Source organism: Orcinus orca, chromosome 4, assembly GCF_937001465.1.
Source record: "Orcinus orca chromosome 4, mOrcOrc1.1, whole genome shotgun sequence".
Classification (NCBI taxonomy): Eukaryota; Metazoa; Chordata; class Mammalia; order Artiodactyla; family Delphinidae; genus Orcinus; species Orcinus orca.
This window is the reverse complement of record NC_064562.1, coordinates 45,242,147-45,268,122: the sequence shown is the minus strand read 5'-3', so window position 1 is coordinate 45,268,122 and position 25,976 is coordinate 45,242,147. Positions and strand designations below refer to the sequence as shown.

Sequence of the window (25,976 nt, the reverse complement as noted above, 5' to 3'; positions counted from 1 at the left end):
GTTCAATTAGGTAAATCTGATTATGTGGGTAGCAAGGTCCTATTTACAACAGGGATTTGTTTGGCATGACCATCATTCATGTTTTAAGTGCTATAGGGACTAAATAGCAAGACAAGCTCAAAATACAAACAACAACATAAAAATGTTTATTATTGTGCTCCAGCAGAACATTTTCTAACCTACAGCTTCCAATCACCTTTTACTGTGGGCGATGTCAAAAATACTTATTGCACAAGCAGAGATCTGTGTTTCCTTCGCCACCGACAATAAATCTTTAGTGTCTTCTCCTGATACGCATCACTCCACTTGCTCTCAAGAGGCACTGTATGTCTCTTGCTCTCCCCCTCACCTAACAAGGTCACTTTTGAGTGATGATACAACTTATGGCAAATATGTATAGGCACGCACAATAATTACTACCTACTGTTAAGTATCTTGCCAGTCAACATTACAAAACTCTAAAAAAGTTTGCTTTCCAAACTTAATATAATGTATACATAAACTTAATATCACAAGTATATATGTGAATAAGCCCATCTAAAAACAGATTTCTGTCCTGTCCTCTCTGTTCATTACTGCTATAAAGTTATAATTTATCCAGAAGGTACATATTTGATAAATTAATTTTAGCTTCAGAGAAATCTCCTCTTCATTGAGAGATAATCTGGGAACTAAAGAAAATAAATTGCTAGTTGATGGCATTCACCTCTAGCTTACAAAACCAAAGCTTTTTCTCAGTTAATGAGAAAAATAGTGGCAAAAATATGTATAGTGGAATTTTATTAATCCTCATTAGCCTTTCTCAACAGGGCTTCTGTGAGTGCCTTAAGACCTTTGGAGGCATCCATTGTATATGATAAGCTAACTTCTCACCCAAGCTTCATGCTAGTTGTGTAGCATCCTTGGGAGAATGAGAAAATAATTCCTTAAATTACCTTTCCTGTTCTCTGGTTCAGATAAAAAGCCTCAGCTGAAAAATCCTGTTTAAAAAAAAGATTCAGAGAGGTTATACAATTTGCTTGGGGCCAATCAGTAAATTCAAAAGCTGATAAGTGAACCTGGTCTTTTGACAATAAAGCTGGGGTAAATTACATAATGAATACAAGGCATGTGTTATTCCAAATTTCAGGCATGACATTTTGTTTTCTTGAAGTGTCAAATTAAGATACACAAAAAAATTCAGAAGCACATTTTAGATTAACTCTCCTAAGTAAGATAAACCAAAACAGATGCCTATGAGTTTTAAGCAAAACAAAGATAATACAAGTTTTAAAAAGAAAGTCACAGTCTTCAATCTCTGTAACAAAGGAATTTCTAAACCCATTCAAATAAATATGTAATAATATTATGATGACTTAAAATCATGATGCAGGTCCTTTCCATTTCAGTAATTGAGTGAATCCCCTGTGTCTCCCTTAAACTTAAATGCAAAAACAAAAGGAAGGAGAGAGGGAGAGAGGGAGGGAGGAAGGAAGGAAGAGAGGAAATTGTCCTTGGAAGTAACTCAGATCTTTAAATTAAAAAATGTTTTTATTAAAGGCATTATAATACCTTCTGTATATGATTTATACCCTTTGGATTTGGTCATCCCTTTCTTTGAGTCAGCACTACTATCCTTTTCTCTGATTTCTATTCTAGCTCTCTGGTATTTTTAGCAGGACGAATAGAGACTCTAAATCTGTTGGCCATGCTTTATGTTCAGAAGATATTATCCCTTAATAAATGTCTGGCTAGTACTTAAAAACTAAGGAGATGAATCCTTTCCATATGAGTGACAGAATGAAAATGTTTCAATTTAGATATAAAATATTTTTGAATATCATGAGAAAAAAGGAAAGACAGAGGACACAGGTATCCAGAAACAGGATGAGAACACAGGAGCTAAGAAGGGTTTGGTATATTATCACATGACACTTACATGTCTGAGATGACTAAGAGCTGCCCGTGAAATAGAGGATGACAGGTAGTAATTATTCTAATGCAATACATTGTACACTAAACAAGGATGGCTGGGATAAAGTGTCAAATGCAGGTCATTAATGATGACAAGGGCTGGATTCAGCTGCAGCAGCTGTCACCATCCCAGGTGGGTGACCATACTGCCATAATCCCTATCTCTAAGGAGGTTCTTCCTGGGAAAGCACAAGCCAATACTGCAGGTTAAAATATATAAATAATATACACACAAAAACATGCACATAAACTCTCAGTGCCCTCAATGCCCCAAGAATTTACTTCTTGGTAGATTATATCTTTACAAGTCACTAACTCCAGTGTAATGTAAATGAAAACTTTGGTATCATCAAACTGAGTTTAAACTTTACTGCTTGCCAGCTGTTTAACCTTTTTTAACATCCTATGTGCGTAATGGAGAATTTACTTTTTATGAGGACTATAGTGAAAAATGAATGCAACATAGCTGATACATTGAAGGTACGGGATAAGTTTTGGTTATTTCCTAAGCCACTGAACAAGTTGGTCGAATCTAAATGCTTTCTGTTAGTGAATGTGTATCATTCCTACAAAGATTTGCTGAAAATACATCAATTTACAAATAGTATAATTTATGAATTATGGTCCGATATTTAAAAAATAAGGCACATAACTGATGACTATATTCAAAATTTTAGGATTAGGAAAGGACTAGAACAGCTATCATATCACCGCTGTCCTCTTTGAATATGCATGATTCCAACTAAGTCTATAAAACTACTAGAAAACTTCTACTCTTAAAAAAATTACTCAATATTCATTATTTTATTCAGTACCTGTTCACATTCTTCTAAACTAAACAGTCATCCTAAGACTCTGTTGGATCATCAATCTTAGTAACAGCTGTAGAAAATAGCCAAAAATTCCTGTATCATATCTTTACTTATACTCTTTCCCTAGTCTATTTAAGACTTAAGTAGTTACTATTTGAACCATTCCTTTCAAAACATCCAATATCATCATTCACATTATTCTTTAACACTTTATTTCCAGATACAATGGTTCACAAGAGCCCACAGACCCTCATCTCTCAGTTATTCCCTGTCGACTTGTGAAAATCCTACTACCTTAGGAGAAAAAGAAAACTACATCTCCAGTAGCTACAGGTCTACATCTCTTGAGAGAATTAAGCTGATGAAAATAGCTGGAGCAAGTTAATAGCTTCAGAATTTTACAAACCAAAGCTAATATTTCTTCTTCTCCCTTTTCCCTCATTCCCTCTGCTGACCCACCCTCCATCGTAGATTATTCCAACAGTCCTTCAGTTTCTGTATATTTCATATTATCAAAAATGGCAAAGAATTGGAAAATAAGAATATATGCCAATGAGAGGTTGGGATGCTAATTCTAATTTTAAAATTAGATGTTAATTTTGATCCACAAGAAAAAATACCCAGTACTAAAGTAGGAGAAAACTGATCCTCAGTCTCTTAAACACAGTTTCAATTATCTAAGGAGCCTCTCCAGTCTTCATGTCCAGGTGTGATTTTTTTTTCCCCCAAAACCCAATATTTCTTACTTTCTCCTGAGCATTTCCAACTTTTTCTTCAAGCTCAATTCCAGGGCACCATCCCCAGGTGCTCTCTCTTCTACTTATTCTCCCTGCCACACATCTAGCTCCCCTTAGTAATCAAGTCCGGTTAGAGGCCCTTTTTCAACTATTTCCCATTCCGATGGAAACTCATTGTTCCTTGCCCTGGTTGGTGCCCTCACTCAGTGGTTCCTGCATTAGCTCAGCCTTCTGTTCTTTCCTTCAATCTATCCGTGTATACTGCCTGTCATGAAGCTAATACTCTTTAAAAAAATGTTTTCATGAGGTCCTAATACAGGACTAGAAAACAAAATTCAATAAAATGATTTGTCTGGTGGGGCAAAAGCCTAAAAGCTTGAGAAACAGTACAGGGAAATATTTGCTGGACATTGATTGCTAAATGTGAGTCTAATATACTAGATCCCTCAGAAATGGATATGATGTAGATTTATTCCCCATTATGTTCCCACTTGTAGCTTGGAAGTGATTAAAACAAATAGTTGAGCCACTGTCCTGGAACAAATGTGAACTTTTCTGCCTTCTCTACCTATACAAATCCTTCAAGGTTAATTCAAATCTTTCTTCCTCTGTAAACTGTCATCTTACCTCCTTGTCTGAAGTGCTCTTCCCTGATAACTCAAAGAGCAATTAATGTCTAGACTGTTCATTTGGAAATTAATTAGGCAACACATTTGCTACATCTCTTGTTACTGCCTTGAGTTGATACTTAAATATTTCATTATTTTATTTTCTATATATGTATTCTTGGTCCTTTGAATAGATTAAAAATTTATTGAAGACTATGTACTAACTATTTTGGGGTCTCAAAGACTGCTTAAAAATACAGGGTTCTCAACAAAAAAATATTAATTTTATTTTTATGCCTCACCTCATTTTTTCAAACTACCATTTGTTTGAAGTGGAATTATAATTGTGGATATATATATATGTACATATGCAATTATATATATTTATACCATTCTTTGATGTATTCATATATAGTATATATTATCTGTAATACCTTTGTGTATGCATTACTAAGAATTAACATAAAGCAAAAATATTCATTCTTCAAATACGGTATTTATCAAAAGCAGCACTACCTTAGATTTCAAGGCCTTACAATGGTAGAGAATTGGATTAGAAATTAGAATCCATCCAGATTGTACAATTGGCTTTACTTTTTCTTTTTAACTGAAATTTGCTTGCTCTGCTTTGAATTATAATGTTTGAAGTTTTACTTTATCCTCTGCCCCAAATAGATCATAAATTTCTAGAAGGTTAGGGACTATCTAGTCATCATTAAATTTTTAAAAATGTTTCTCTTAATTCAGATAAAAAGAAACTATTGACAAGATTATATTTCATTTTCCTTTCAGTCTAATTTTACTAAAGAACATTTCAACCAAAAATTCAGAAAAGACAAAAGTCAGAAATGTGTTTAAATGCATGTTTTCCAACACACCAAAAAGAAAAATTCTAGCATTAATAATTTTTAAATTCAAAGAGATATTCACCTGCAATCTTATAGGCCATATATTACAATTTCATTAATGCCATTCATTATTCCAGTGTTTTCCCCATTTCTTATTCCTAAAAAGATTTCAAAAACAAATCAGTAAATGTTTGTAAAGAATTAGAAGAACTGTTTACTAAAAATATAGTAACTTAAGCTTTGAAACATAGTTTATATGGATATTATTCTTATGCCTTCAGTTACATAAATTTGTCTTATCATTACTATTAATTTTGATATTAGTATTTTTATATGAGAGGGAGTACAGAGAATGATACCTTGGAAATAAGGGAAATATTATTTCTTGCAATTTGGTAAAAAGGTATTTTCTCAGCAAAATAACAACAGCAACAGTAATAATGACAATATCAGCATGTCATGACAATGAAAGTCTTTCAAGATGCCTGATCAAAGCAGCTTTATGATGAGGAAACCCTGGCCTCCCCATGTGAAGTGAAAGGAACATAAGGACCACTTACACTGTGGGCCATCAACCTACAGAAGTTCAACCTTCAGTTCCCTCTACTTACACGCTAGTGATTTGTCTTAAAAGTAACGGCTGGAAGCCTGTTTGCTTCAATTTTCACTAATGTACCTGAGAAGACACTTTAAAAACCATTTCAGTGGGCTTTTTTGGGATGATTTGGGGCACGCTATTTGCAGCTAGATCAAGGGATAAATTTGACAAGTGGAATCAGTTGCTTCGTAGATCAAAACGAGAGCTTGAGCAAGAGAGAATGATCGAGGAAATAAACAGTAAATTCAATATAAATTTAATTGAAGTCGCAAATGATGATGAAATAGTCTGAAAACTAGATATTAAGAGGGATTCTAAACAATAAATTATTTGACTGTGCCAACAGTATCCTAATCTAAAAATTATGACCTTTCTATAGTGAATATGAGTTTTGATATGAAGCACATTTGGAAAACATAACTTGGAATTGTGTCATAATCTTAGTCTCTGGATGGAACTTTTCTTTTTAGTTTGATTTTATAGATTAGAAATAAAAATCAAATTTTTAAAGTTTTATATTAAGAATAACCTGTCAATATATTTTCTACCACTAATTATATTTTATTCCTTTTTTTAAAAGAAACTATATGTTTTATAATTGTTCCTAAACCTTGGCCCCTGCATAATGTCTGTAGGTGCCCCCAAATAAATCTACAGATAATTTTCTGACCCCAATATTTACAAAAACGTGAGTAAAATACTTAACATTTATGTTCTGGATATTTTGTATTTAAATAGTCACTAATGATTCCTATGTTATTTAAATAGTTGACTATTAATTCCTATTTCTATGTTTGACTTTGCAATTTAATTTCATTCTTATAACTTTCTCAGTTCAGTGCAAGGGTCTATAAACTACAACTAAAGCACAATTCTGAACTGCGGTGCATTATCTTATAATTGGCAAATTAGTTTTAAGACATAAAGCATAATTAAATAGTACACTAATTTTCCTATAACCTATTTAAAGTTCAAAGTTAATAACACTCACTCACCACCTCTCTGTGTGATGCTGGCAACTTACTTGTCCTTTCTGATCCTCAGTTTCCTTATGTATAAAATGGAGATAAGGAAAGTGAGTTGTTTTGAGAATTACAGTAACACATGTAAGGTCATTAGTACAGTGCCTGGCATATAGCTGCTGCTCTAGTGATTATGCTGGTTTTTCATTACTGATGATGATATTATCAATGACGACAGTGTACACTGACTTCCATGAAACTATATTTTTAATTTTTAAGTTAAGTATATTCTTCAAGTTTTGACTTTCTACACTGGTCATCACAGTTCTGGATCCTGACACTGTCACATGAATGCAGTTATCTAAGGTATATATTACACTGGGGTCTTTCCTGATTTTTATCTTTTCTAGTTGTAAAAATGAAGTTAAAGATAACTGTGTTTCCATGTCTTGCTAGATCCTTGTATTTCCCAATAACATACTGCTATTTCTATCTACATTGTATTCGTAATGAAATATTTCTGATATAGATTTGAAATATTAAAGATCTAACAATTTATTGTTTAAATAATATTAATACAGAATTTTTCTATTTATAAATAATATCTAAAAATACTTTTATCTAACTAATCAAGAGTAAGATAATTCTAATATAAGAATAAAACTATGGGGCTTCCCTGGTGCAGTGGTTGAGAGTCCTCTGGCCAATGCAGGGGACATAGGTTCAAGCCCTGGTCCGGGAGGATCCCACATGCCATGGAGCAACTAAGCCCGTGAGCCACAACTATTGAGCCTGTGCTCTAGAGCCCGAGAGCCACAACTACTGAGCCCGCATGCCACAACTACTGAAGCCCGCACGCCTAGAGCCCGTGCTCCGCAACAAGAGAAACCACAGCAATGAGAAGCCTGCGTACCACAAGAGTAGCCCCTGCTCACCGCAACTAGAGAAAGCCTGCACGCAGCAGCGAAAATCCAACGCAGCCAAAAATAAATAAATAAAAATAAATTTATTTTTAAAAAAGAATAAAATTATATACAATCAAACCATTGTCCTTAGAGGTTTAAGTTAAAAGCATTCAAAGGCTAGAGGTTACCACAAATGTAATTTGTCATCTAGTTAGCTGTAGGGAAAAAGATCACTTAATAAAAGGAGTATATTTAGCTGATTTAAATCAAAGTGATTGATTTTCATTTAACATTTGTCCACTATCGTTAGCCCAAGTTAGAAAATCAATTTCCGAATGACCCACTGGGAGAGCAGTTCCATGTAGCTATATATATTTAATGACAAGAACACATTAGTACTTCAATCCTTATAATAGTATTAAATAAAAGAAATTTTGTGTTTAAATTATTTTGCAGTTGTGACACAAGGCAGCAAATTGCCACATATCAAAATGACAGTGGAGCTAATCCAAAATCACATATTAATATCTTCTCTTTTTTTGAAAGAAGCAGCAAGAAATAGACAAGTCTTATATGTAGACAGAAAACTGGCATAAAATTTAATTATGCTACTCTCTTAAATACGTATCCCCTTTACTTTCTTCCATATGCAGTTATTTTCAATTTATTTAAAGCATAATAGTAGTAAAATATCCATTATGGATCTAGAATCATAGTGTTGCTATAGTTATTCAAGCGTATTTCAGGATATTGAGGGATATATGCCATTTTTAATTCTTACAGTAACTTGTAAAATGTTTATATGTATTTATTAATTATTGATGGCCTCATGAAATGTCTAATTACTAAAAAAGTATGAATTAATTTAAACAGATTTGTAAACAATGGACCAAAACGTTCAACCTACATAAAATTGTTTCATTCCTCAAAGATTATTATAGCCTACTGTCTGAGAGCCAGTGCACAAGGTCCTGGGGTTATCCTATTGAGCATGACAGGAAAAGTCCCATCTTCATGGAGCTGCCTTGATTGGAATTACATAAAAAGACAAGAATTCAAAGGTATCTTTGTGATCACTTATTTCTCTAAATACAAATGAGAAAACTGAGGACCAGAGAGATGAGGAAATTTGTGCCAGGTTTCAAGCTAATCAATGACAGTATAGAGATCACACATCTGACTCTTAATGTAGTGATCTTTCTAATATGCCACCAAGGGCTTTAGGAATTGCTGTAATTCTGCCTTCATTCCATAACTTACCTCCTAGAAAACTACTTGCAATTCATGGAACATACAAACTATTTCATCCATCTTGTGCCTTTGAACATGCTCTTCCTTTCAGAGCCCAGAATTGAGGTGGCGGTGTAAGTTACAGTATAAGAAGGCATTAAATTACATAACTTCTGAGGTCCTTTATGATGCAGAAGTTCCTTATTCCACACAGCTCATGAATTTTCTGTGGAATTTACTGCCACTTCTAAATATTATCTTTCATTTATAGATGCATACGAAGTTAAATTATTTTTAAAAGTATGTATATATATATAAATAATAGGGTAATATGCATGCATTCTGAATACAGTTGTCCCTCTGCCCTCAGTATCCACAGGGGATTGGTTCCAAGATCCATGAGGACACCACAATCCACTGATGTTCAAGTCCTTTATATGAAATGGCAAAGCAGTTGGTCCTCCCTACCCACGATTTCTATATCTGCAGATTCAACCAGCTGCGGATTGAATTTCAACTGTACATGCTAAAACAATTTATGGATACAGACATAGATAAAAACTGATCATTTGGGCCCCAAGAGAATCAGATTCAAAGCTGGAAATTTAGAAAGCACTTCTCTACTTGTATAAAAGCCCTAACGCACTCAGTTACTGACTGAACAGGGAGAAGAATAAAGTGCCGCACTGGACAATGATGACATGGCACGATGGGGCACTCACTGGACTGGAAATAAATAAAACCTGGGTTTGAATCTAGGCTGTGTTATTTTTCAGCAGTGTAACCTTGGCAAATGCACTAAATTTCTCTGAGTCTCGTATTCTTCACCTATAAAATGAGAATAAAATGATACCTAACTCTTAGCACTAAGAGTTGACCACACCTAACTGAACATACCTAAGACATAGTAGGTGCTCAATGACTGTTAGCTGGATTTGAGTCCTAAGTCTTTCCCATGAGGTGAAAGTGTCCCCTCTTTCCTGAAATTATGAGTGCTCTCAACAAGCACAATGCCGTGCTTTCACCCCATCAGACACATAAACAACCCTGACACATGCATGCACATATGAATAAATACGTGCATTCACGTACCTCTGTATTGCCAGTCTGAGCTTCAGTTACCTATCTAAATGTTCCTAAGAAGCAAGGAAGATCCTTAGGCCCCTGACAAATCAGGAAAAAAACATGAAGCCATGAATCTCTATTTTTTTAAGCTAATAAACCTAAGTTGGTGTTCAAAAAAATGGGATTTCTAATAGCAAAATGTGTTATTTTATCCAAGAAACCACTTAACCACTTGACAATCCATCAGGCTTACTATATCATCATTTTCGTATGATTCTTTTTGCAACTCATGATGAAAGACTAGATATAAATATAAAAGCATTGATACCAGGTAAAACTGTACAGAAAAATGCATATTATCTCCACTCCTATCCCAAATTTCATTTGGTCATGTTACTACCCAGCTCCAAAACTTTACTGGTTCTCCACTGCCTATAAATGAAAATTTAAACTCTTGATACATGCAGATTTTTGCATTGTCTCTCCAATAATTCCAGTGTGCAAAAATAAATAGGTAGATAAAGAAATAAATGCTATTTCATTTTCATGTTTTATCTTATTTATATTTAAAGCTAATCATAAAAGGAAGAAAACACTGCTGTAAAGAGTAAACATAGTCCGGGAGGTGGCAAGAAGAAGCCCCTGAAGCAGCCCAAGAAGCAAGCCAAGGAGATGGACGAGATAAGGCATTCAAGCAGAAACAGAAGGAGGAGCAAAAGAAACTCGAGGAGCTAAAGCAAAGGCGGCGGGGAAAGGCCCCCTGGCAACAGGTGGAATTAAGAAATCTGGCAAAAAGTAAGCTGTTCCTTGTGCCTGAGGCAATGATGATCCTTAGTTCCATTCCTGTTTAAACATCTGGATTAAACATCTGGATTCCCTGCCATAACATCTGTTGCCACCTATAGCTAGAATGAAGTGTTGTCTTGGAACCTATTGTACATTTAAGAATAACCTTTTGTAAAAAAAAAAAGAAAAGAAAAGAAAAAAAAAAGAGTAAACATAATATATCTCAAAACCAAATTTGTGATTTTAAATTTGTAAACAATAATATTCAAGTCACTGGCTATAACTTGCTACTGAAATTTAGTTCACAGTCATCAGAAGTAAGATATGCTTGTAAAAATTAATTTAGTGTGTTGTATATTTTCATTACAGATATTTTCATTTTGCCCAAATACATGGAGAATTTGAAATATAATTCCGAAATCATAATTCTGAAGCTTTAAGCCTTATCTGCTTTTTGAAGATTTCCCCTGGAAGAACTGCAAGCCATTTTTTCATAGCCTCCCTAGCCAAAATACTCACAATTAATACAGTTAGTTGTAGTTTCACACTGAAAAGTATCACGGAATAATAACATAGATTTAATAGTAAAGGGAGATAAACCTGACAAACATGAGTGGAACAGCCACAGTGGGGAGAAAATAAGAATTTTAAGGAAAGGCTGCTTAGTCATTTCAAGGTTCAATCTGTTTAATTCCCAATGATTAGGTTTGCAACAGTGGAATATGGAACCATACAAACATACAATTTGTAGTTTATTACTTAAATAAACATTTAATTCTCCTATTGCCTGCAAGTTTTTCAGAAGAATAATGTCTTCCCCATTCTTTTTTTTTTTTTTTTTTTTTTTGTGGTACACGGGCCTCTCACTGTTGCGGCCACTCCCGTTGCGGAGCACAGGCTCTGGACGCGCAGGCTCAGCAGCCATGGCTCACGGGCCCAGCCGCTCCCCAGCATGTGGGATCTTCCTGGACCGGGGCACGAACCCGTGTCCCCTGCATTGCCAGGCGGATTCTCAACCACTGAGCCACCAGGGAAGCCCTCTTCCCCATTCTTCATTCCTTTTTCCTTTTTTATTTGCTTCTTTTCCCCTTTCTGCTCCTAATCTTCCCTTCTTCTATTTCATAATCTGACATTTCCTCTTCAGTGAAGTATTTTGTATGTTGGTAAACATGAAAGTAACATTATTCAGATTTACTGCTGTTGCTATGCCTAGGAATTTTATTTGGATTTATTGTTACTTGTCTATAATTCCTAACTGCCCTACAGTAACTGTCAAAAGGTGAAGGCCTGAATATTAACCCAGGGAAATCTTTGAAAGATGGAAATGAAAATATTTATGTAAGATACACACACACACACACACACACACACACACACACACACACACACACACTCCTCTCTCTCTCTTAAACCTCTCATCTTATAAAAGAGCATCTGATGCCAAAGCATGAACAGTGTATTAAGGGCTTAACTTCAGTATTAATAACTCAGATTTAAAACTCTCAGCAATTAATTAAGATTAATGACAGAAGTCAGCCCCTTTTCCCCAATGTAACACTTCCTCCCATCTCTTCAATTCCCCACTCCACTGACCCTTCCATGCTTATTTCAGCATGAAAACCTGAGGTCCTGAAACTTTGATCCTGTTATCTGCTGCCTATTGTATCTGAGATTAACGAAGTAGACATTAGCAAATTTACAAACAACTCAGCTGCCCTACTTTAAGCAGTTAATGGAAAAGAAACTAATCTAGTTAACAGCATAGGACTAGTTCATAAATCTGGATTCAGAGGACAAATAAAGCCATCACACTTCTTCTGGAGAGTAGGGACTGAGTTCAGTCACCAGCCTTCTTGTCACTGTTGAGAAGCCAGTGTTTCTATAAACTGGACTAATGAGACGCTCAGAGCTGGCATAAGCCACATGTAGGCCTGGACAGAAGATGATAATGCAAGAGACTGACATTGCAATGTACGATTTCACATGGATAAATATATATCTTACAAGAATTTCAATCACTGAAAACTTCTCTTGGACCAAATATGAAACAAAGATTAAATCTGTTTTTAAAAAAATGAGAAAAAGGCAACTGCAAGCAAGAAAATAATAACATATCCTGATAAAGAGAATTAATAAAAATTATAAGCCTTCATCTATTCAGAATTCAACCTAAGAGAAAATAATTGTGTCATGCTCTTATAACTCAGAAAATGTTCAATAGATTTAATTATAAATTAAAAATTAATCATCATCCCAAAGTGATAAATCTTAGCTCCACAGAAATTGCATTTTTATGTATCAGCATCCTCAGCCATATCTTTATAAGAGATAATTTAAGTTTGTCTAATTTAAGAATTGCTCTGATGTCTTAGCTTAGTTTCAGGGTGGAGTCATGAAGATACAATAATAAGTCCTGATAACAAAAAACATTTATGTTCTACAAAGTCAAAATGATGTATCGCTTAAGAATCAGTAGAGTTTACGCATAAATTCATTCATAGCTCATTTTTACTTTAATCAATTATAATAAAACTAAAAGGGACATTAGTACACACAATTCTGTTCACTGAATCAACATCTTGTGCACATTATAGGGAAATATTGAGAATTTTTGGCATAGGACATCATACCCAGATTTAGAAGGTTAAGGTCTTAACTCTGCTCACTGCATTGTGGAAACCATGGGGTCTGCAGGCCTCAGCTTAGATGCATGAGGTGAAGGGCAGTTAGAATAACTGGCAGTAAAGTTAAAATGTGAAAGCCATACTTAAGGAATACAGTAATCCAGTTAAACACAGAGAATATGGTGACAATAAGACATCCAAGATGAAAATTCATATAAGCTTTCAAAGACATGCAAGTAGAATGGAGGAGGGAGGATAGAATTGTCTAAAAATGGTGTGTATAGTGATGATAGCAAAGCAGTGAAACTCTATATGGTCTCTAGAGAAAGTAGGATGAGAGAAAACATAAGGTCAAGGGTTAAACTGTAGGAATCAACTGATGTTAGGAGATAGAAGAAAGGAGAGAAATGAAAGTGTTAAAGATAATTGGAGAGTAATTGCTCTTTATTCTCGACCTCTTATCTGTATGCTATGTATATAAATGTGCTATTTTAATTTTTTATTAAAGTATGTTTTACAGATTTACTGACTCTGTCAGTTAAGATAGGATATGATATAATATAATATGTGTGTAATTGCAAACCAAAATGTGCTTGATACTGGACAGGATTATGAAAAAATATTCAATATATAATATGTATTATTTTCAGTACACTAACCTGCTTTTGAAGAAGAATCATGGGACTCTAAAGTTTAGGAAATTAGAACCATCTTTTTTTCACATATTTTCTAAGTGAAAAGAGCTCTCTAGAGTGAGTGATATGAGGTATAATCAGTGAATAAAATTATTTTGAAATGGGAGTTTGTCAAACTATCCCAATTTCATTAACTGAAAAAAAAAAAAGCATTAGGAGAAAAAAAAAGAAATTTCTTATAACCCTTTGAAATAAAAAAAACAGTTAATTTTTAATCCAAAGTCAGATAAATAAAATGGTAAACAAGTGAATGTCCACTGCACGCAAACATAATTTGTTGCAAAGTTTGAACAGTAAATCATTTTTATTTTATACCTCAAAGTTTACAACAGTTTCAAATTTCTCAAATGTTAGAGGCTGTGATTTGATTTAGAGCAGAATTAGTGGAGAATATATGTTTATGTGAAGCAATTTTAAAGATGATTTACTTAGATTTTAAGTGTATATTATAAAAATTATAGTATTTTATTTGGAAAAAGAAAAGGAAATGAAAGCTATTTAGCCAAAATGTCATTTATTTCTCCTTAAAAGTATATATTTATGTAATGTATTAATATAAATTCATTTTTAAAAGGGGGCAATAAAAGCTTTCTACTCAGGCCAATTTTCTTAACTGCGTTATGCAGGTTGCCTTAAACTAAACTTATAAATGGGGGTCTGGTAGACATAAAGACACCATCATTATTCACTCTGTTAAAGTAATAAACTGTCTACAAAATAATGTACTTTTTCCCCTCCTTGGACTATATCCTTTGAGCTCTAAATTTAAAACTGAATATTTAACATATACAAAATAATATAGATTTTTGTAAATTATTAGAAATTTTAAAATGATTTATTTAAATAAATACAAATCTAATCTTCTGTAATTAAAATTAAATAAAGGCTACACAAAAAGTACTCAGTCACAGGAAAAGAAAGGTTAAAAATTCTATCTTGGGCTTCCCTGGTGGCGCAGTGGTTGAGAGTCCACCTGCCAATGCAGGGGATGTGGGTTCGTGCCCCGGTCTGGGAAGATCCCACATGCTGTGGAGCGGCTGGGCCCTTGAGCCATTGGCCGCTGAGCCTGCGTGTCCGGAGCCTGTGCTCCGCGACGGGAGAGGTCACACAGTGAGAGGCCTGCTTACCTCAAAAAAAAAAAAAAAAAAATTCTATCTTTGCTGACATTTCTGCTCCCAGCTGGATGATTTAATTGATGTCCTTAAGGTGCTCAACATCAAAGCTGTATATTGACCCTAAGAAAATAATATACTTAGCCCTGGACAACCAATGCTAACTCTTGATATTTTCAAAGTATTCTTTTAGTGTGCTCACTGTTGACAAAAAAGGTTTATTTCTAAACTCAGTGCATTAATTTGAAGATATTTAAACTAATTTAATAATTTTTGTCTCGATTATCAAAGCACTGTTGATCAATATTAACCAAGAAATATCTCTACCTAAACTTATAAGTTAATACATAACATGTATATGATGCCACTAAATACAAGTTATTTTGGATCAGAGGGGTAAAAAGCCAATTAAATATCTAAGTTCTATTTATACTTTCTCTGAAAAAAATAAAGCTTTTTTGGTAATTTAAATGATTAAAATTTGCATATTCTGTATTTCACTTTAGGGAACCAAACTGAGTCAACACTTTTGCCAGCTTATATGCATAATTAAGAGATGATTTTGGTTAAATTATGAAATGGCATCAAAAAGCGCTCTATTTCACGAATTTGTTATTTTCCACCGAAACAGACATTAGTTGATGACATACACACTGAGAAAATATGTTCTATAGGAATATATATATACATATATTTATATTAAACATTTTACACACACATACAAATATACACACATACACACACACTCATAAATCAGACTGTGGAATTGTAACAATGGCGTGTTCATGACGTGAGTTATTCTAGTAAAAATTTGCCTTTCAAATATGTATAAACTAAAGTTAATTCCTTCTACTAATTTAAACGGGATAGTTAAGGTATTTTAAGGATGCCCTGAAATATAATGACAAGAGATAATAAGAATGAAAGATACTGGTAGTAACATAAGGGATAGAAAAGTCTAGTGGTACTTTTTCCCAGTGATGTTGCAACATAATTGGCCTAAAGGACCACACAAAATTTCAGAACTTATAGAAATAAAATGTAAGCAATCACTTTACAATTTTTAAAATTTTTGATATTTTTCTTTCATTTAACTATAAAAAAGGAAAAGTATGAAAGCACTGTGGCATTTTGTGTTCAATAGGACGGAGTCAATAAGGCTAAAATAAAGGGCTATCTTACAGCGCCTAAAATCTATTACAAAGTTTGGCTATAGGACACAAAATATTTTCATAGAATCGAAAAACTAAGTTTAAGAATTCAGTCATTATTGATACGATGTATAAAATAGACAACTACGGGGCTTCCCTGGTGGCGCAGTGGTTGAGAGTCCGCCTACCGATGCAGGGGACACGGGTTCGTGCCCTGGTCCGGGAAGATCCCACATGCCGCAGAGCGGCTGGGCCCGTGAGCTATGGCCGCTGAACCTGCGCGCCCTGCAACAGGAGAGGCCACAACAGTGAGAGACCCGCGTACCGCAAAAAAAAAAAAAAAAAAAAAAAAGACAACTATGAGAACCTACTGGGAACTCTACTCAATGCTCTGTGTTGCCTAAATGGGAAGGAAATCCAAAAAAGAAGGGATATATGTATACACATAGCTGATTCACTTTGCTGTACGGTAGAAACTAACACAACATTGTAAAGCAACTATACTCGAATAAAAATTAAAAAAAAAAGAATGCAGTCATTAGCATCATAATTCCAAGCACTGAAAACATCTGACATATCAAATCATCTGAGTGAAGGTTTCAAACTGCTCAGAAACACACACAACTGGTTTACGTTTTGCAAATGTGATGGGGAACTTAAAGGCAGTGTGGCACAAAATCTCTGCCTTCCAGATGCTTCTTCAATCTGAAGATGAAGTGGTTTGATAGCACAGAGCACTGGGTGATTTGTAAGCATGACAGAGTTCAGAGTGATCCTTGGGAGGGTAAGAATCCTTGAGGAAGCCGCCATTGAAGAGGGTGAGGCCATTTGTTTTGAGCATGAGAATTCAGAAGCAGGACTGACAGAGGAGTGAACATAAATCTAGAACTGGAAATGTAAGCCAGAGGTCCAGCCTGAATCATCTGCCACTGCGGTTATCAGGCTTCTGTGGTGCCTTTAAATGAACCTGTGCTACCTATGGTCTCAGGTTGGTTTTTTTTTTTTTTTTTCTGTAGATTGTTTAAAAATCAGAGGACTGGCATTGAGTTCTGTTATAATGAACATTTTTCTTTATTAAAAGCAGCTACCATCAACCATTTAAAAAAAAGAAAATATCTGCACAATTAACATAAGTCCTCTCCACGTAATAAATTTAGGTTGATTGGAAACTCACTACGCATTTATGTTGCTTATTTCACCACTGACTGATGAAAACTTTGCCACATGCCCGCGTTTCTCCCCAGGCCATTGCTCCCCAGCTGCACCCACTCCAAAGGCTACCTTCAAGTCAGCACCTTTCCTTTATCTCAGTGGTGGCACAGCTATTTCCTCAGGTGAGGCAGCCTAAATATTATTAATGATAAAAGTTTACATTACCATGGAATCTTTATTACCTTACCATACCCTGGAGCTTTACTTGCCAGACTAATATTTTAACCAAATCTGTTATGCCATAGATGTGTGTGTGCACAATTATGAGTTTCTGCAATATTCCCAGCGAAAATTATACAAATCCTTAAATTTTTTTCCAGCTGGATCTAGGTGGTAGAGGGGGAACTTCCTCAAAAGAGAAAAATGCTTCCGTTAACGTGTGATTCTTACTTTTAAGTTTTAATATCCAACTATCAGTATGAAACCTTTATAAATGGGGAAAAAAGTCAATGCAATTTTCTAAATTTTGTCTTACTAAAAAATGAAATACATTGGAAAAAATCTAATTCTATTTCATCTCCATGTAATAAAAAGCCCTAAGTTTAAAAACAGACATAGTGGGCGTACTTCACAGATGTTACTATCACTAGGATTCTTTTATTGCCGTATTTAAATTTGTCTGCTTACTGGTGAACGAGGGACTGCGGTCTGAAGGTTAACATAACCTCGATTACAGACAGGAAGCTCCTTGGAGATTTAATTGGTTTGTGGAACAACTCCCAAACTAGTGCTGCGCTTTCTTCTTTCTTCGCTTTGCTGCTTCTCTGGCTCTCTCTTTTCAGATAAAAAAGGAGAACGCATGGTAATGCATCATTTATAAATTACCTTGTTATTGCAAAAACAAAACACCGCTTTGAAAACCAAACAAAACTCCTGCTGCGGACTCCAGCATGTTTGATGGAGGCCCTTCAAAAGAGTCCACGGCTTAATGGAGGTTATGTGGAGACTTCGATCTGTACCTGCTGTCCCCCGTCACTCCCTGGAAACTTGGCGGCAGATGTTGCAGCGTTAAGTTGTCTCTGAAGTGGCTTTCTGTCCTCGTCTCCCCACCGCCACGGAGTCAAACTGCATTAGATCTCTTTATTTGTGCCTAAGGCAAGTTAGGGAGCGCAGCTGTGTCCACCCCGCTCCTACCTTTGGTGTTTCAAGCCTCCAGGCAGCGAGCGTGAGACCAAAACGTTCCTGCCGCTCTCAACTACCTCCGCTGACAATCCGGCCGCTCGCTGCGGGCCGGCGCGGCCGCTGCCGCCGCTGCAAACAGATGTCGGTGACAACCTGCTCGCTCACACCTGGAAGCGCGCGGCGCGCTGCAACATTCATGACTGCGAGGAATTGCAGCCACAATCAAAGCCCAGGCCCGGCTGCCGGACCCCGTCACCTCGGCAGGGGCTGGCGGCGTCCATAGGTAGCGGGAGTGAGGGGCAGAGCGAGAGATCTCTCGCGCCACTTGGATTCTTGATGCCTGAACTTCAATTACTTGATCAAGGACTTCAATTCAGCGGTGAATTTTGCAAATGAGCCCGGTGCGGCCTCTGAGCCATAAAAGGAGAGTATTTGGCTTGAAATTCAGCGTGACGGGACTTGCACAGTAAGTGTGTGTGACTCCCGGTTTAGTTCTACGGACGCTGATTTGTTTATTAAACTAAACTCTCAAGAGGCAGAATCTGCAGTAAACAATTTATAAATAAATGACAAGATTGGTTTCCAAGGTAGAAAACACGCCGTTGACTAGGCAGAGGTTGTGTTATTTTGGAACCATCAGCCACAACCTGAAAACAATTGTGTTTTACTGTCTCTCCAGCAGTGTAGTTTGTTGTGTCTTTTTTTTTTTCAAGAAAAGCATGACTATATCTTTAAAATTCAGAAATGAGAAAGCATTCTCATTTGTTTCTTGACAATATGAAGCAAACTGCATCCATGTCTAATGATATGAAAATGTTTCCAAAAGTCCTCCTAATCTCTGCAATGTACAAATTGCTTTAAACACACACACACACACACACACACACACACACCACACCCCTCCTATACCATACACACATTTCATAAGAAGCATAATCAAAAGTAAACATACACAAGCCTTTACAAGCACAGGAAAATAACAAAATTATTTGCAAAATTTATTCACCAATTGATATGTTGATAAGAAAGTTTCTCTTAAAAAGAACTGGACTTGAATAGCTAATAACATTTGTTCCAATGAACTATTTGATATGCAGAGACAAACCTTTTTAGTGGAATCAATATGAATACATATATATACCTACATATACCGTATATATAGTACACATACCATATATATAGTATTTATGAAATCTTTCATGAGTAGTCTGAGTAATTTGAGATCAATATTTTAACTTAGTTTAATCAAGTACTGATTGGTTTCAGGGGAGTAACTTTGAAGACAGAATTTTACCCTTCCTTATGTTGATGGAACCTAATCGTAGGTAAGTCTAGTTATCTAAAGCTATCAGAAAAAACTCCAAGACACTTTCTCATTCAACGATTATGCCCTGGCTTGCCTAGAAAATCCAAAGCAAAGAATGGCCAGAAAACTAGAGGACACTGTTACTTGGACATCTTAGTCACCTAAATTTAAATTTTTCTCTACCCCATGTAATCCTATGAGACAAACCATGTCTATATAAACTAAATTGATAAAAACCATAGAGTTCAGGCAGTTTAATTTTTGAGAGCTTAACTAACTAGCCACGGTGACTTCTACCACCAACAGAAGGTAACAGTGAGCCATGGTCTTTTTCTCATGCATAGATAAAGCAAATCACCCCAGCTTTATATCATACATCAAAATTAGCTGGGCCAAATATCCTCTAAATCCCTTATTCTCTTTCTGCCTCTGGGTCCTCAATTTCTTACTAGGTAAATAAAGTTTCTCAAATGAAAGCTACTTTAAAGCAAAAAAAGTACTGGAATTTAAAAAATATTATATGTCCTTTTTTTAAAATAAAATTTGTGGGATGCTGGAGTGTCTACTATAATACAGATTATGCCATGAACCATGCAAACATGATTTTATTTAGACAAATAATTAAATATTACTTTTTGGATAATAATATTTGATTATTCCAGTTATTATAAAGTCTTTTAAATAAAATCCACCAAATATTTACTATGAGTAAGTGTCCTATGATTGGTTCAGATTCTTTGGGGCACAAGTACACAGAGTCACATGGGTTGGCCTTACCAATAACAATACTTACTGTGTTCATAAGGAAAAGAATAGAGCAATTGAAATACTTCATTCAGAAGAAGAAGCCAAAAAGAAAATCAGCACAGTGTATAAGAAATGCATAAACTGGTATAAGAAATTAGCAACTGTGTTAAGTGAAAGCATAGTGAAGATAAATGTGTTCGAGAAGAAACAGATTAGATGGATGAATGAAAGGAAGGGAGGAAGGGAGGGAGGGAAAGCAGGGAGGGAGGGAGGGTGGGAGGTAAGGAGGGAGGGAGGAAGGAAGGAAGGAGTGGGGGAAGGAAAGCATTCTAGAGATCATACAACCGAAACAGTGTGCTGACTTCCTAAAACATAATGTAAATATATAACAAATGTAGGGACTCTTCAGTTGTACAAATAAAATACAGAACACTAATTCTGCCACAGTATTAGAATGATTCTTGCTGTGTAATTCTATAATTTAGTCTCTGAAAAAATACAGGTTATAGTCATGTATGTATGGGGGACGGGAATTTTACATTGGCATTAATTCCATCAAATAAAGAGGATCTGACAAATGATGTGGAGTTGAAAGAAACTCAGATATTCTTAATAATCTTTGTGAAACATGAAAAATGGGGAGATGAGAAAAAAAAAGGGGATGGCAAAGATCTCTCAGGTTGTCTAAAGGAAAAAAGTTATATGCTGGTAACTATAGAGTTGACATCAAACCCCAGTTTAAAAAAATAATAAATATTATAAAGGATCATAGCAAGAATCAGAAGCAAAAGAGCTAATCATGTCACACTTACCTAATTGCCATGATCAAATAATTTTGGATCACTGGTTTGGTTGGATGGGGGAATACATAAATATACGTTCAGCAAACTATTAAACAAATTAAATTCAGCAAACTATTTAACAAAATTTATTAAATATCCTTGGAGTAAGATGGTAAACTGAGTTTATAGTATTGGTGGGCTCCTAGCTTTACCGTATTCATGTCAATTAACTGTGTAGAGTGTCAACCTAGACAACCAAGGCTCTCATGGAGTACCCCACTAAGGTCTGAACAGTGGCTTGAACTAAGTGACAAAAATTCTGGAAGCAGCAAAGCCATCAAGAATAGGTACTATGAAAAATGATTAAGTCAGACTGTGTCAGGCACATATAGAATCATATATTTGATGGAAAAGCAAATCAATTGATTGCACTAACAATTGATATTTACTAAGCTTAAAGTCCTGCATTTAAATAAAAACAAATTAAAAAACCATAAATCATGTCTATAGGTGAAGAGTGAAAATATTGGAATTTTAGTTAATAACACAATAAAAGTTTACTATCTTTTGTTTATATTGTTGAAATACAAAATCTTTGAAAACTGAAAGTTTTATGTTAAGTTTGTCAACAAAACCTGATCTGAACTAACTTGAGAGTATTTATGGTCTTTATCCACTTGTAACAATTAATATTTCTGTAGCAGAATGTCTCAGTAATGAGCTGAGGAGATGATGCTTTACATGAAATATGATATATGGACTGTATCAGATTCCTAAAATCTGAAAAATTCTGAATTTTGAAACAATTTAACCCCAAGAGTTAGAATAAAAGGCTTTAGGATTATATAAGACAGAAGTGTGACCAAATTACTAAAAAACAAAGGAAACTTTAGTCAAAATAAAGGAAGCAACATTCTTCAATTATGGAAAAATGAATGATGACTTAACCTGCTGGGGCAACATGTAAAATATTCTAGCACTATAATCTAAGAAGAATGTTAGATTTACTTGGTATCTAACAAAGTGCTTGGTACACGTTCGACACTAGATAAATATTTGTTGAATGAATGAAAGAATGAGTACAATGCACCATTCAAAAGCACAAATATATCAATTTATCCAAACTCAAAGACTTCTTATCGTCTATTCCCAACCTTCCATTCTGGTTTTAATCCCCAACTTCCAGACTATCTTTTTTTTTTTTTCTTTAAAAAGAACCTTTAATAAATGGTCCTGGGAGATAGCCTCATCCACCAGAGGGCAGACAGCAGAAGCAAGAAGAACTACAATCCTGCAGCTTGTGGAACAAAAATCACATTCACAGAAAGATAGACAAGATGAAAAGGCAGAGGGCTATGTGCCAGATGAAGGAACAAGATAAAACCCCAGAAAAACAACTAAATGAAATGGAGATAGGCAACATTCCAGAAAAAGAATTCAGAATAATGATAGTGAAGATGATCCAGGACCTCGGAAAAATAATGGAGGCAAAGATCGAGAAGATGCAAGAAATGTTTAACAAAGATCTGGAAGAATTAAAGAACAAACAAACAGAGATGAACAATACAATAACTGAAATGAAAAATACACTAGAAGGAATCAATAGCAGAATAACTGAGGCAGAAGAACGGATAAGTGACCTGGAAGACAGAATGGTGGAATTCACTGCTGCGGAACAGAATAAAGAAAAAAGAATGAAAAGAAATGAAGACAGCCTAAGAGCCCTCTGGGACAACATTAAATGCAACAATATTCACATTATAGGGGTCCCAGAAGGAGAAAGGACCCGAGAAAATATTTGAACAGATTATAGTCAAAAAATTCCCTAACATGGGAAAGGAAATAGCCACCCAAGTCCAGGAAGTGCAGAGAGTCCCATACAGGATAAACCCAAGGAGAAATACACCGAGACACATAGTAATCAAATTGGCAAAAATTAAAGACAAAGAAAAATTATTGAAAGCAGCAAGGGAAAAATGACAAATAACATACAAAGGAACTCCCATAAGGTTAACAGCTGATTTCTCAGCAGAAACTCTACAAGCCAGAAGGGAGTGGCATGATATATTTAAAGTGATGAAAGGGAAGAACCTACAACCAAGATTACTCTACCCAGCAAGGATCTCATTCAGATTCGAAGGATAAATCAAAAGCTTTACAGACAAGCAAAAGCTAAGAGAATTCAGCACCACCAAACCAGCTCTACAACAAATGCTAAAGGAACATCTCTAAGTGGGAAACACAAGAGACAAAAGGACCTACAAAAACAAACTCCAATGTGAATGGATTAAATGCTCCAACCAAAAGGCACAGGCTTGCTGAATGGATCAAAAACAAGACCCACATATATGCTGTCTACAAGAGACCCACTTCAGACCTAGGGACACATACAGACTGAAAGTGAGGGGATGGAAAAAGATATTCCATGCAAATGGAAATCAAAAGAAAGCTGGGGTAGCAATACTCATATCAGATAAAATAGACTTTAAAATAAAGAGTGTTACAAGAGACAAGGAAGGACACTACGTAATGATAAAGGGATCAATCCAAGAAGAAGATATAACAATTATAAATATATATGCACCCAACGTAGGAGCACCTCAATACAGAAGGCAACTGGTAACAGCTCTAAAAGAGGAAATCGACAGTAACACAATAATAGTGGGGGACTTTAACACCTCACTTACACCAATGGACAGATCATCCAAACAGAAAATTAATAAGGAAACACAGCTTTAAATAGAGACAATACACAATAGACCAGATCGATTTAGTTGATATTTATAGGACATTCCATCCAAAAACAGCAGATTACACTTTCTTCTCAAGTGTGCATGGAACATTCTTCAGGATAGATCACATCTTGGGTCACAAATCAAGCCTCAGTAAATTTAAGAAAATTGAAATCATATCAAGAATCTTTTCTGACCACAACACTATGAGATGAGAAATCAATTACAGGGAAAACAAAAACGTAAAAAACACAAACACATGGAAAAATAAATAAATAAAAATAATAAATGGTCCTGGGACAGCTTACTATTAACACACACAAGAAAATAATAAAATTAGTTCCTTGCTTTACCTTATTTACAAACATAAATTCCAGATGGACTAAAGGTAAAATTTTTTAAAACTTTCTGAAGACAATACAAAAGAACATCTTTATGACATCAGAGTAGGGAAAGATTAATTAAATAGGACACAAAGTATAAACCACAACATCAAGATTGATCAAATGGACACCAAAAGACACTTATCACAGAGTATTGTCAAAAATTTCTCTTCCCCTGGACTTTGAAGGTCATATTTGCCCCAGACTATCCACAAACCACTGTTCTTGGCTGCCTCAGAGATTTTTATTCATGATGCTTCATCTGTGGAAATACCCATTCCACCTAACTTCACCTGATGAATCCCTACTCATTTTCAAAGATAGAAGGCCTGTATTTTTGAAGAAGCATTCCCAAATTCCTCCAGGAGGAGTTAATCTCTCTTCCTCTATACACTCAAGAGTACTTGACACCTACCTATAAATGGCCCAGAGCACATTCTGGAATAAATTTTATTTTTGTATGTATCTTGTTTCCCAAACAAATTTTAGTTTCTGAAGGGCAAAGGTTATAGTTTGTACCCACTCCCCAGTATCACCTAATGCCATTACTTGTGCATATTTATAATTCAGAAATTATTGAATTAAGTCAAAATTAGTACAAGTGAAAAAAGGCCAAAAAACTAAATTTTAATCATGAGCGTTAAAAGAATACAGAAAGTACTGACAAGAGTGCTGGAACCACTCTCTGTTTTTGCTAATACATCTTTAGTGCTAGCACTATACCCAACACTCAAAAAGATGAAAATTATTGAACAAATAAACTAATGTCTAACTTGGGGGACAGAAAACTAAGATAATACATGAAAACAATTTAAAAACCTGTAAAGTAAAAGTCTAGAATATTGAAGAATAGTATTGTTATATGTTGTTCCAGAAGCAGAACTCCAGATCATGCATTAATTTAAACAGAGGCACAAATTTCATTAAATATAAGAATTTTCTATTAACCACAGTGGTTTGGTAATGAAAGAGGCTGCTTCATAAACCACCTGGTTCTCTCCACTTATGGTCCAAGCAAAGGGTAAATGATCTGTTGGGAATATTCCAGGAATATTTTCTTAAATTGCTTCTCCAAATGGCTGAACTCAGATGTTTATAAAACTACCTCCACCTCATAGAAGTAAGATCTAAAAATTTAGATGTTTTGGTATTTTAAACACCTAGCTAGAATCATATAACACTAAATATAGCTTGGCACTGAAAAATAAATATTAATCTCATCAGTTATTTCATCCTTAAAAAAAAAAAGCCCATCAGACCTGAATAACCTAATGTCCTCTGAAGCTGAAATCAATGAAGTTCATGCACTTGTTAAAACAGAATGATGATCACGTTGACACACAATGAAAATATTCTGTTATTATTACTAACAGTATTGTGTCTCTGAACCAAACCTGCTCATTGTTGCATATGAAAAGGTTTTAAACTATTTTTCTTATATCGATACAACAGGAAATAGTGCTTATATATTAAAGAAATTATAAAGCTGGAGTAATTCTAGCCAAATTTCCAATAATAAAAAAGCCTCAAAAAGGCTTCCTTGGGACTTCCCTGGTAGCATAGTGGTTAAGACTCTGTGCTCTCAGTACAGGTGTCCCAGGTTCAA

General features: G+C 35.1%; 1 protein-coding gene across 2 annotated transcripts in view; it reads right to left on the bottom strand.

Annotated features, from left to right (window-relative positions):
* The window catches only part of ANTXR2 (ANTXR cell adhesion molecule 2), a 163,546-nt gene that overhangs the window by 35,592 nt on the left and 101,978 nt on the right, over nucleotides 1–25,976 (bottom strand). The window lies entirely within an intron of this gene.